At 46.2% G+C, this 12,961-nt stretch overlaps 8 non-coding genes across 8 annotated transcripts; all 8 read left to right on the top strand.

Moving 5' to 3' along the window:
• Positions 1-1,487: 1,487 nt before the first annotated feature.
• Positions 1,488-1,561, top strand: TRNAN-GUU (transfer RNA asparagine (anticodon GUU)). The gene has a single exon. It is a non-coding gene; the product is annotated as a tRNA-Asn (tRNA).
• Positions 1,562-1,874: 313 nt separating this feature from the next.
• Positions 1,875-1,946, top strand: TRNAW-CCA (transfer RNA tryptophan (anticodon CCA)). Its single transcript has one exon. It is a non-coding gene; the product is annotated as a tRNA-Trp (tRNA).
• A 1,790-nt stretch (positions 1,947-3,736) lies between these two features.
• Positions 3,737-3,810, top strand: TRNAN-GUU (transfer RNA asparagine (anticodon GUU)). The gene has a single exon. It is a non-coding gene; the product is annotated as a tRNA-Asn (tRNA).
• A 313-nt stretch (positions 3,811-4,123) lies between these two features.
• Positions 4,124-4,195, top strand: TRNAW-CCA (transfer RNA tryptophan (anticodon CCA)). Its single transcript has one exon. It is a non-coding gene; the product is annotated as a tRNA-Trp (tRNA).
• Positions 4,196-5,985: 1,790 nt separating this feature from the next.
• On the top strand, positions 5,986-6,059 carry TRNAN-GUU (transfer RNA asparagine (anticodon GUU)). The gene has a single exon. It is a non-coding gene; the product is annotated as a tRNA-Asn (tRNA).
• A 320-nt stretch (positions 6,060-6,379) lies between these two features.
• Positions 6,380-6,451, top strand: TRNAW-CCA (transfer RNA tryptophan (anticodon CCA)). The gene has a single exon. It is a non-coding gene; the product is annotated as a tRNA-Trp (tRNA).
• A 1,790-nt stretch (positions 6,452-8,241) lies between these two features.
• Positions 8,242-8,315, top strand: TRNAN-GUU (transfer RNA asparagine (anticodon GUU)). The gene has a single exon. It is a non-coding gene; the product is annotated as a tRNA-Asn (tRNA).
• A 4,393-nt stretch (positions 8,316-12,708) lies between these two features.
• On the top strand, positions 12,709-12,782 carry TRNAN-GUU (transfer RNA asparagine (anticodon GUU)). The gene has a single exon. It is a non-coding gene; the product is annotated as a tRNA-Asn (tRNA).
• The last annotated feature ends 179 nt before the right edge of the window (positions 12,783-12,961 follow it).

The following is a 12,961-nucleotide window of genomic DNA, read 5'->3' as shown; positions in this document are numbered from 1 at the left end:
CATGGCCTCCTAGCGCTGTCAATATTTTCGTGTAATCGCTGAATGCTGCACTGTCCTGGGAACTCTAGGTGTGACTAAAGGATATATGCTGGGGCCCCGAAAGGGGGTTGGCAGTCTAGTGGCAATGCCCATCACTTTGTAGTTTGGGTTTGTGAGTTCAGGTACCGGTCTGGTGTCGGAAACCTGTAAGCGCCCTCCCAATCAACTGTCGGTCCTGGATTGTGAGGATTTCCCCTTATACTGGTCTCAGTAGACACATTTCCATTTTACTTTTTCACTCTCGCATAGCCTATTTCTCTCTCTCTCATAGATACATTATAGACAAGAGAGACATTGTCAGCGAGAGGGCTTCACAGCACCTTCCCCCATTTCCCTAAGTGCATTGCAAGGGGCTCTGGGAGGCGTGCACATTTGTCTGAAACACAAAGATCCACTGGCAATAAAAAGCGTAGGACCCTAGTTCGCATTTCTTAGAATTTGAGGTGGCACTCAGAGTTGTCTCGGGCGTGACTGTACCTTACATAGGAGATGTGCTAATCCCCAAACCCTCTTCCTTTGTCCCAGTAATCTGTCCTAGGGCCTCTAGCAAGTTGTTTTCTGAAACAAAGCTTACCTGAACATCCTGTAAAATTGGTAACTTTTCAGTAGCAGTACAGTGCAGTATATAGCATTCCTGTTGCGCACAGCATCTAGATCCAAAAATTGCTTATTCTACCCCAGAAATTAGAATTCACCCAGTCAAACAGAGGGATCTATAAAGAGCATGGCAAGTAGTTAACATAAGCTACTTCCCCCAAGTTCTCTTGGTGCACTCTGCTGCCCTCTTTTAACAGAAGAATGCAACTGCAGGTCTTGCTTCTCAGCAAGGTACCTACATATAGAAACCTTGGTGCACTCTTGCTAAATCTGCTGGAATGTGTCTTCTATTGTGCCCAAGGTGGTTGTGCATTTGGGGACTCAGGGAAGCAAGGGAGCAGTCTAATGCACTGCAGTGCTAAGAAAGGCATTCCTTTTTCAGAAAAAAGTTCAGGTTTTCTGCCAATCAGAAAAAAATAACAATGCAATCAGGATAAAGGCAGAAAACACATGTCAGTGAGTCTCTGTGGCGCAATTGGTTAGCGCGTTCGGCTGTTAACCGAAAAGACGCTGCTGTTTTTGGCACAAAGACACAGAGTGTTCCACTTAGTAATCCTGAGTCATTTCTCCCGTGTTCTCTGGGTTCAGCCTACTGTCCCCTTTTAACACAAGTGCGCAACTGTGGCTTTCTCCTCATAGCAAGTTATGCCTACACAGAGGAAATTTGGTGCACTGTTGATGGGCTCTGTCCTCTACTAAATCCCCTGTGTTTGTGGATTAGGGGAGGTAGGGAAGTGCTTGATACCCTGATTTGCTGTGGGAAATAGAGCTATTTTAGAAATATTTTCAGGTTGCCTGGGAAGCATAAGCAAACAGCACACCAACCAGGCCCCAGTGTAAGCACTGCATGAGTCTCTGTGGCGCAATCGGTTAGCGCGTTCGGCTGTTAATCGAAAGGTTGGTGGTTCAAGCCCACCCAGGGACGATGCATTTTGGCTCAAAAATTCAGCATGACCAACTATGAACTTCTGTTTACCTCTCGCAGGTCTCGTCTACTGACGTCCAAAAAATCCAATAAACTGCAAGCAATTCTTCTCGCTTGCTTTAGTTTTTCAAAACTTGCCATTCAATTCATAAACATCAAGACTTCATGGGAAGGGTTTGGCTGCAGCGTGTACTGATGCACAGAAGGAAGCTATCCTAGCCAGTCTACTTAAATAAGCAATGAGGCTTTGCAGGTGCATGTACGTCTCCTACCTTTATTCTGTCATCAGACACACCAGGTGGACTGCCACAAGGACCTCGTGGCGCAATGGTAGCGCGTCTGACTCCAGATCAGACGGTTGCGTGTTCAAATCACGTCGGGGTCATATTTGCTTTTCCCACTCTGAAATATAAAATTGCTCTTCAGTATCTCGTTATTTCAACCTGACTGCATCTTTGTGCTCTGGGCCTAGTTGTTCTGGCGTTTCGAATGTAAGCTTTGCAGCAGGGAAGTATCATATTGACAGACACCCATGAAGGACATGGTCAACCTTTAAAGCAGGCCAATCGCTATGTTTTACTGGATGCAGCAGAAGTATTTCCTCTATACCATCTCTTCAAGTGGGCCTGACTGATGTGCTGTTTTGTGCACGCTACGTGGGCTTTGTAAAGCATACCTCTGCCATTTGCATGGCCTCCTAGCGCTGTCAATATTTTCGTGTAATCGCTGAATGCTGCACTGTCCTGGGAACTCTAGGTGTGACTAAAGGAAATATGCTGCGGCCCCGAAAGGGGGTCGGCAGTCTAGTGGCAATGCCCATCACTTTGCAGTTTGGGTTTGTGAGTTCAGGTACCGGTCTGGTGTCGGAAACCTGTAAGCGCCCTCCCAATCAACTGTCGGTCCTGGATTGTGAGGATTTCCCCTTATACTGGTCTCAGTAGACACATTTCCATTTTACTTTTTCACTCTCGCATTGCCTATTTCTCTCTCTCTCATAGATACATTATAGACAAGAGAGACATTGTCAGCGAGAGGGCTTCACAGCACCTTCCCCCATTTCCCTAAGTGCATTGCAAGGGGCTCTGGGAGGCGTGCACATTTGTCTGAAACACAAAGATCCACTGGCAATAAAAAGCGTAGGTCCCTAGTTTGCATTTCTTAGAATTTGAGGTGACACTCAGAGTTGTCTCGGGCGTGACTGTACCTTTCATAGGAGATGTGCTAATCCCCAAACCCTCTTCCTTTGTCCCAGTAATCTGTCTTAGTGTCTCTAGCAAGTTGTTTTCTGAAACAAAGCTTACCTGAACATCCTGTAAAATTGGTAACTTTTCAGTAGCAGTACAGTGCAGTATATAGCATTCCTGTTGCGCACAGCATCTAGATCCAAACATTGCTTACTCTACCCCAGAAATTAGAATTCACCGAGTCAAACAGAGGGATCTATAAAGAGCATGGCAAGTAGTTAACATAAGCTACTTCCCCCAAGTTCTCTTGGTGCACTCTGCTGCCATCTTTTAACAGAAGAATGCAACTGCAGGTCTTGCTTCTCAGAAAGGTACCTACATATAGAAACCTTGGTGCACTCTTGCTAAATCTGCTGGAATGTGTCTTCTATTGTGCCCAAGGTGGTTGTGTATTTGGCGACTCAGGGAAGCAAGGGAGCAGTCTAATGCACTGCAGTGCTAAGAGAGGCATGCCTTTTTCAGAAAAAAGTTCAGGTTTTCTGCCAATCAGAAAAAAATAGCAATGCAATCAGGCCAAAGGCAGAACACACATGCCAGTGAGTCTCTGTGGCGCAATTGGTTAGCGCGTTCGGCTGTTAACCGAAAAGACGCTGCTGTTTTTGGCACAAAGACACAGAGTGTTCCACTCAGTAAACCTGAGTCATTTCTCCCGTGTTCTCTGGGTTCAGCCTACTGTCCCCTTTTAACACAAGTGCGCAACTGTGGCTTTCTCCTCATAGCAAGTTATGCCTACACAGAGGACATTTGGTGCACTGTTGATGGGCTCTGTCCTCTACTAAATCCCCTGTGTTTGTGGATTACGGGAGGTAGGGAAGTGCTTGATACCCTGATTTGCTGTGGGAAATAGAGCTATTTTAGAAATATTTTCAGGTTCCCTGGGAAGCATAAGCAAACAGCACACCAATCAGGCCCCAGTGTAAGCACTGCATGAGTCTCTGTGGCGCAATCGGTTAGCGCGTTAGGCTGTTAACCGAAAGGTTGGTGGTTCAAGCCCACCCAGGGACGATGCATTTTGGCTCAAAAATTCAGCATGACCAACTATGAACTTCTGTTTACCTCTCGCAGGTCTCGTCTGCTGACGTCCAAAAAATCCAATAAACTGCAAGCAATTCTTCTCGCTTGCTTTAGTTTTTCAAAACTTGCCATTCAATTCATAAACATCAAGACTTCATGGGAAGGGTTTGGCTGCAGCGTGTACTGATGCACAGAAGGAAGCTATCCTAGCCAGTCTACCTAAAGAAGCAATGAGGCTCTGCAGGTGCATGTACGTCTCCTACCTTTATTCTGTCATCAGACACACCAGGTGGATTGCCACAAGGACCTCGTGGCGCAATGGTAGCGCATCTGACTCCAGATCAGAAGGTTGTGTGTTCAAATCACGTCGGGGTCATACTTCCTTTTCCCACTCTGAAATACAAAATTGCTCTTCAGTATCTCGTTATTTCAACCTGACTGCATCTTTGTGCTCTGGGCCTAGTTGTTCTGGCGTTTCGAATGTAAACTTTGCAGCAGGGAAGTATCATATTGACAGACACCCATGAAGGACATGGTCAACCTTTAAAGCAGGGCAATCTCTATGTTTTACTGGATGCAGCAGAAGTATTTCCTCTTTACCATCTCTTCAAGTGGGCCTGACTGATGTGCTGTTTTGTGCACGCTACGTGGGCTTTGTAAAGCATACCTCTGCCATTTGCATGGCCTCCTAGCGCTGTCAATATTTTCGTGTAATCGCTGAATGCTGCAGTGTCCTGGGAACTCTAGGTGTGACTAAAGGATATATGTTGGGGCCCCGAAAGGGGGTCGGCAGTCTAGTGGCAATGGGCATCACTTTGTAGTTTGGGTTTGTGAGTTCAGGTACCGGTCTGGTGTCGGAAACCTGTAAGCGCCCTCCCAATCAACTGTCGGTCCTGGATTGTGAGGATTTCCCCTTATACTGGTCTCAGTAGACACATTTCCATTTTACTTTTTCACTCTCGCATTGCCTATTTCTCTCTCTCTCATAGATACATTATAGACAAGAGAGACATTGTCAGCGAGAGGGCTTCACAGCACCTTCCCCCATTTCCCTAAGTGCATTGCATGGGGCTCTGGGAGGCGTGCACATTTGTCTGAAACACAAAGATCCACTGGCAATAAAAGGCGTAGGACCCCAGTTCGCATTTCTTAGAATTTGAGGAGGCACTCAGAGTTGTCTTGGGCGTGACTGTACCTTTCATAGGAGATGTGCTAATCCCCAAACCCTCTTCCTTTGTCCCAGTAATCTGTCCTAGGGCCTCTAGCAAGTTGTTTTCTGAAACAAAGCTTACCTGAACATCCTGTAAAATTGGTAACTTTTCAGTAGCAGTACAGTGCAGTATATAGCATTCCTGTTGCGCACAGCATCTAGATCCAAAAATTGCTTACTCTACCCCAGAAATTAGAATTCACCCAGTCAAACAGAGGGATCTATAAAGAGCATGGCAAGTAGTTAACATAAGCTACTTCCCCCAAGTTCTCTTGGTGCACTCTGCTGCCCTCTTTTAACAGAAGAATGCAACTGCAGGTCTTGCTTCTCAGCAAGGTACCTACATATAGAATCCTTGGTGCACTCTTGCTAAATCTGCTGGAATGTGTCTTCTATTGTGCCCAAGGTGGTTGTGTATTTGGGGACTCAGGGAAGCAAGGGAGCAGTCTAATGCACTGCAGTGCTAAGAGAGGCATGCCTTTTTCAGAAAAAAGTTCAGGTTTTCTGCCAATCAGAAAAAAATAGCAATGCAATCAGGCCAAAGGCAGAACACACATGCCAGTGAGTCTCTGTGGCGCAATTGGTTAGCGCGTTCGGCTGTTAACCGAAAAGACGCTGCTGTTTTTGGCACAAAGACACAGAGTGTTCCACTCAGTAAACCTGAGTCATTTCTCCCGTGTTCTCTGGGTTCAGCCTACTGTCCCCTTTTAACACAAGTGCGCAACTGTGGCTTTCTCCTCATAGCAAGTTATGCCTACACAGAGGACATTTGGTGCACTGTTGATGGGCTCTGTCCTCTACTAAATCCCCTGTGTTTGTGGATTAGGGGAGGTAGGGAAGTGCTTGATACCCTGATTTGCTGTGGGAAATAGAGTTATTTTAGAAATATTTTCAGGTTGCCTGGGAAGCATAAGCAAACAGCACACCAATCAGGCCCCTGTGTAAGAACTGCATGAGTCTCTGTGGCGCAATCGGTTAGCGCGTTCGGCTGTTAACCGAAAGGTTGGTGGTTCAAGCCCACCCAGGGACGATGCATTTTGGCTCAAAAAATCAGCGTGACCAACTATGAACTTCTGTTTACCTCTCGCAGGTCTCGTCTGCTGACGTCCAAAAAATCCAATAAACTGTAAGCAATTCTTCTCGCTTGCTTTAGTTTTTCAAAACTTGCCATTCAATTCATAAACATCAAGACTTCATGGGAAGGGTTTGGCTGCAGCGTGTACTGATGCACAGAAGGAAGCTATCCTAGCCAGTCTACTTAAAGAAGCAATGAGGCTCTGCAGGTCCATGCACGTCTCCTACCTTTATTCTGTCTTCTGTCATCAGACATACCAGGTGGATTTCCGCAAGGACCTCGTGGCGCAATGGTAGCGCGTCTGACTCCAGATCAAAAGGTTGCGTGTTCAAATCACGTCGGGGGCATATTTGCTTTTCCCACTCTGAAATATAAAATTGCTCTTCAGTAATTCGTTATTTCAACCTGACTGCATCTTTGTGCTCTGGGCCTAGTTGTTCTGGCGTTTCGAATGTAAGCTTTGCAGCAGGGAAGTATCATATTGACAGACACCCATGAAGGACATGGTCAACCTTTAAAGCAGGACAATCTCTATGTTTTACTGGATGCAGCAGAAGTATTTCCTCTTTACCATCTCTTCAAGTGGGCCTGACTGATGTGCTGTTTTGTGCACGCTACGTGGGCTTTGTAAAGCATACCTCTGCCATTTGCATGGCCTCCTAGCGCTGTCAATATTTTCGTGTAATCGCTGAATGCTGCACTGTCCTGGGAACTCTAGGTGTGACCAAACGATATATGCTGGGGCCCCGAAAGGGGGTCGGCAGTCTAGTGGCAATGCCCATCACTTTGCAGTTTGGGTTTGTGAGTTCAGGTACCGGTCTGGTGTCAGAAAACTGTAAGCGCCCTCCCAATCAACTGTCAGTCCTGGATTGTGAGGATTTCCCCTTATACTGGTCTCAGTAGACACATTTCCATTTTACTTTTTCACTCTCGCATTGCCTATTTCTCTCTCTCTCATAGATACATTATAGACAAGAGAGACATTGTCAGCGAGAGGGTTGCACAGCACCTTCCCCCATTTCGCTAAGTGCATTGCATGGGGCTCTGGGAGGCGTGCACATTTGTCTGAAACACAAAAATCCACTGGCAATAAAAGGCGTAGGACCCCAGTTCGCATTTCTTAGAATTTGAGGAGGCACTCAGAGTTGTCTCGGGCGTGACTGTACCTTTCATAGGAGATGTGCTAATCCCCAAACCCTCTTCCTTTGTCCCAGTAATCTGTCCTAGGGCCTCTAGCAAGTTGTTTTCTGAAACAAACCTTACCTGAACATCCTGTAAAATTGGTAACTTTTCAGTAGCAGTACAGTGCAGTATATAGCATTCCTGTTGCGCACAGCATCTAGATCCAAAAATTGCTTACTCTACCCCAGAAATTAGAATTCACCCAGTCAAACAGAGGGATCTATAAAGATCATGGCAAGTAGTTAACATAAGCTACTTCCCCCAAGTTCTCTTGGTGCACTCTGCTGCCCTCTTTTAACAGAAGAATGCAACTGCAGGTCTTGCTTCTCAGCAAGGTACCTACATATAGAAACCTTGGTGCACTCTTGCTAAATCTGCTGGAATGTGTCTTCTATTGTGCCCAAGGTGGTTGTGTATTTGGGGACTCAGGCAAGCAAGGGAGCAGTCTAATGCACTGCAGTGCTAAGAGAGGCATGCCTTTTTCAGAAAAAAGTTCAGGTTTTCTGCCAATCAGAAAAAAATAGCAATGCAATCAGGCCAAAGGCAGAACACACATGCCAGTGAGTCTCTGTGGCACAATTGGTTAGCGCGTTCGGCTGTTAACCGAAAAGACGCTGCTGTTTTTGGCACAAAGACACAGAGTGTTCCACTCAGTAAACCTGAGTCATTTCTCCCGTGTTCTCTGGGTTCAGCCTACTGTCCCCTTTTAACACAAGTGCGCAACTGTGGCTTTCTCCTCATAGCAAGTTATGCCTACACAGAGGACATTTGGTGCACTGTTGATGGGCTCTGTCCTCTACTAAATCCCCTGTGTTTGTGGATTAGGGGAGGTAGGGAAGTGCTTGATACCCTGATTTGCTGTGGGAAATAGAGCTATTTTAGAAATATTTTCAGGTTGCCTGGGAAGCATAAGCAAACAGCACACCAATCAGGCCCCAGTGTAAGCACTGCATGAGTCTCTGTGGCGCAATCGGTTAGCGCGTTCGGCTGTTAACCGAAAGGTTGGTGGTTCAAGCCAACCCAGGGACGATGCATTTTGGCTCAAAAATTCAGCGTGACCAACTATGGACTTCTGTTTACCTCTCGCAGGTCTCGTCTGCTGACGTCCAAAAAATCCAATAAACTGCAAGCAATTCTTCTCGCTTGCTTTAGTTTTTCAAAACTTGCCATTCAATTCATAAACATCAAGACTTCATGGGAAGGGTTTGGCTGCAGCGTGTACTGATGCACAGAAGGAAGCTATCCTAGCCAGTCTACCTAAAGAAGCAATGAGGCTCTGCACGTCTCCTACCTTTATTCTGTCATCAGACACACCAGGTGGATTGCCACAAGGACCTCGTGGCGCAATGGTAGCGTCTGACTCCAGATCAGAAGGTTGTGTGTTCAAATCACGTTGGGGTCATACTTCCTTTTCCCACTCTGAAATACAAAATTGCTCTTCAGTATCTCGTTATTTCAACCGGACTGCATCTTTATGCTCTGGGCCTAGTTGTTCTGGCCTTTCGAATGTAAGCTTTGCAGCAGGGAAGTATCATATTGACAGACACCCATGAAGGACATGGTCAACCTTTAAAGCAGGCCAATCTCTATGTTTTACTGGATGCAGCAGAAGTATTTCCTCTTTACCATCTCTTCAAGTGGGCCTGACTGATGTGCTGTTTTGTGCACGCTACGTGGGCTTTGTAAAGCATACCTCTGCCATTTGCATGGCCTCCTAGCGCTGTCAATATTTTCGTGTAATCGCTGAATGCTGCACTGTCCTGGGAAATCTAGGTGTGACTAAAGGATATATGCTGGGGCCCCGAAAGGGGGTCGGCAGTCTAGTGGCAATGCCCATCACTTTGCAGTTTGGGTTTGTGAGTTCAGGTACCGGTCTGGTGTCGGAAACCTGTAAGCGCCCTCCCAATCAACTGTCGGTCCTGGATTGTGAGGATTTCCCCTTATACTGGTCTCAGTAGACACATTTCCATTTTACTTTTTCACTCTCGCATTGCCTATTTCTCTCTCTCTCATAGTTACATTATAGACAAGAGAGACATTGTCAGCGAGAGGGCTTCACAGCACCTTCCCCCCTTTCCCTAAGTGCATTGCAAGGGGCTCTGGGAGGCGTGCACATTTGTCTGAACACAAAGATCCACTGGCAATAAAAAGCGTAGGTCCCTAGTTTGCATTTCTTAGAATTTGAGGTGACACTCAGAGTTGTCTCGGGCGTGACTGTACATTTCATAGGAGATGTGCTAATCCCCAAACCCTCTTCCTTTGTCCCAGTAATCTGTCTTAGTGCCTCTAGCAAGTTGTTTTCTGAAACAAAGCTTAACTGAACATCCTGTAAAATTGGTAACTTTTCAGTAGCAGTACAGTGCAGTATATAGCATTCCTGTTGCGCACAGCATCTAGATCCAAAAATTGCTTACTCTACCCCAGAAATTAGAATTCACCCAGTCAAACAGAGGGATCTATAAAGAGCATGGCAAGTAGTTAACATAAGCTACTTCCCCCATGTTCTCTTGGTGAACTCTGCTGCCCTCTTTTAACAGAAGAATGCAACTGCAGGTCTTGCTTCTCAGCAAGGTACCTACATATAGAATCCTTGGTGCACTCTTGCTAAATCTGCTGGAATGTGTCTTCTATTGTGCCCAAGGTGGTTGTGTATTTGGGGACTCAGGGAAGCAAGGGAGCAGTCTAATGCACTGCAGTGCTAAGAGAGGCATGCCTTTTTCAGAAAAAAGTTCAGGTTTTCTGCCAATCAGAAAAAAATAGCAATGCAATCAGGCCAAAGGCAGAACACACATGCCAGTGAGTCTCTGTGGCGCAATTGGTTAGCGCGTTCGGCTGTTAACCGAAAAGACGCTGCTGTTTTGGGCACAAAGACACAGAGTGTTCCACTCAGTAAACCTGAGTCATTTCTCCCGTGTTCTCTGGGTTTAGCCTACTGTCCCCTTTTAACACAAGTGCGCAACTGTGGCTTTCTCCTCATAGCAAGTTATGCCTACACAGAGGGCATTTGGTGCACTGTTGATGGGCTCTGTCCTCTACTAAATCCCCTGTGTTTGTGGATTACGGGAGGTAGGGAAGTGCTTGATACCCTGATTTGCTGTGGGAAATAGAGCTATTTTAGAAATATTTTCAGGTTGCCTGGGAAGCATAAGCAAACAGCACACCAATCAGGCCCCTGTGTAAGAACTGCATGAGTCTCTGTGGCGCAATCGGTTAGCGCGTTCGGCTGTTAACCGAAGCCCACCCAGGGACGGTGCATTTTGGCTCAAAAATTCAGCGTGACCAACTATGGACTTCTGTTTACCTCTCGCAGGTCTCGTCTGCTGACGTCCAAAAAATCCAATAAACTGCAAGCAATTCTTCTCGCTTGCTTTAGTTTTTCAAAACTTGCCATTCAATTCATAAACATCAAGACTTCATGGGAAGGGTTTGGCTGCAGCGTGTACTGATGCACAGAAGGAAGCTATCCTAGCCAGTCTACTTAAAGAAGCAATGAGGCTCTGCAGGTTCATGCACGTCTCCTACCTTTATTCTGTCATCAGACACACCAGGTGGATTGCCACAAGGACCTCGTGGCGCAATGGTAGCGTCTGACTCCAGATCAGAAGGTTGTGTGTTCAAATCACGTCGGGGTCATACTTCCTTTTCCCACTCTGAAATACAAAATTGCTCTTCAGTATCTCGTTATTTCAACCTGACTGCATCTTTATGCTCTGGGCCTAGTTGTTCTGGCGTTTCGAATGTAAGCTTTGCAGCAGGGAAGTATCATATTGACAGACACCCATGAAGGACATGGTCAACCTTTAAAGCAGGCCAATCTCTATGTTTTACTGGATGCAGCAGAAGTATTTCCTCTTGACCATCTCTTCAAGTGGGCCTGACTGATGTGCTGTTTTGTGCACGCTACGTGGGCTTTGTAAAGCATACCTCTGCCATTTGCATGGCCTCCTAGCGCTGTCAATATTTTCGTGTAATCGCTGAATGCTGCACTGTCCTGGGAACTCTAGGTGTGACAAAAGGATATATGCTGAGGCCCGAAAGGGGGTCGGCAGTCTAGTGGCAATGCCCATCACTTTGCAGTTTGGGTTTGTGAGTTCAGGTACCGGTCTGGTGTCGGAAACCTGTAAGCGCCCTCCCAATCAACTGTCGGTCCTGGATTGTGAGGATTTCCCCTTATACTGGTCTCAGTAGACACATTTCCATTTTACTTTTTCACTCTCGCATTGCCTATTTCTCTCTCTCTCATAGTTACATTATAGACAAGAGAGACATTGTCAGCGAGAGGGCTTCACAGCACCTTCCCCCCTTTCCCTAAGTGCATTGCAAGGGGCTCTGGGAGGCGTGCACATTTGTCTGAAACACAAAGATCCACTGGCAATAAAAAGCGTAGGTCCCTAGTTTGCATTTCTTAGAATTTGAGGTGACACTCAGAGTTGTCTCGGGCGTGACTGTACCTTTCATAGGAGATGTGCTAATCCCCAAACCCTCTTCCTTTGTCCCAGTAATCTGTCTTAGTGCCTCTAGCAAGTTGTTTTCTGAAACAAAGCTTACCTGAACATCCTGTAAAATTGGTAACTTTTCAGTAGCAGTACAGTGCAGTATATAGCATTCCTGTTGCGCACAGCATCTAGATCCAAAAATTGCTTACTCTACCCCAGAAATTAGAATTCACCCAGTCAAACAGAGGGATCTATAAAGAGCATGGCAAGTAGTTAACATAAGCTACTTCCCCCAAGTTCTCTTGGTGCACTCTGCTGCCCTCTTTTAACAGAAGAATGCAACTGCAGGTCTTGCTTCTCAGCAAGGTACCTACATATAGAATCCTTGGTGCACTCTTGCTAAATCTGCTGGAATGTGTCTTCTATTGTGCCCAAGGTGGTTGTGTATTTGGGGACTCAGGGAAGCAAGGGAGCAGTCTAATGCACTGCAGTGCTAAGAGAGGCATGCCTTTTTCAGAAAAAAGTTCAGGTTTTCTGCCAATCAGAAAAAAATAGCAATGCAATCAGGCCAAAGGCAGAACACACATGCCAGTGAGTCTCTGTGGCACAATTGGTTAGCGCGTTCGGCTGTTAACCGAAAAGACGCTGCTGTTTTTGGCACAAAGACACAGAGTGTTCCACTCAGTAAACCTGAGTCATTTCTCCCGTGTTCTCTGGGTTCAGCCTACTGTCCCCTTTTAACACAAGTGCGCAACTGTGGCTTTCTCCTCATAGCAAGTTATGCCTACACAGAGGACATTTGGTGCACTGTTGATGGGCTCTGTCCTCTACTAAATCCCCTGTGTTTGTGGATTAGGGGAGGTAGGGAAGTGCTTGATACCCTGATTTGCTGTGGGAAATAGAGCTATTTTAGAAATATTTTCAGGTTGCCTGGGAAGCATAAGCAAACAGCACACCAATCAGGCCCCTGTGTAAGAACTGCATGAGTCTCTGTGGCGCAATCGGTTAGCGCGTTCGGCTGTTAACCGAAAGGTTGGTGGTTCAAGCCCACCCAGGGACGGTGCATTTTGGCTCAAAAATTCAGCGTGACCAACTATGGACTTCTGTTTACCTCTCGCAGGTCTCGTCTGCTGACGTCCAAAAAATCCAATAAACTGCAAGCAATTCTTCTCGCTTGCTTTAGTTTTTCAAAATTTGCCATTCAATTCATAAACATCAAGACTTCATGGGAAGGGTTTG

Source organism: Ambystoma mexicanum, chromosome 11 (assembly GCF_040938575.1).
Source record: "Ambystoma mexicanum isolate Mex_15411 chromosome 11, UKY_AmexF1_1, whole genome shotgun sequence".
In the NCBI taxonomy this organism is placed as follows: domain Eukaryota; kingdom Metazoa; phylum Chordata; class Amphibia; order Caudata; family Ambystomatidae; genus Ambystoma; species Ambystoma mexicanum.
This window is presented reverse-complemented; position numbering and strand designations above follow the sequence as displayed.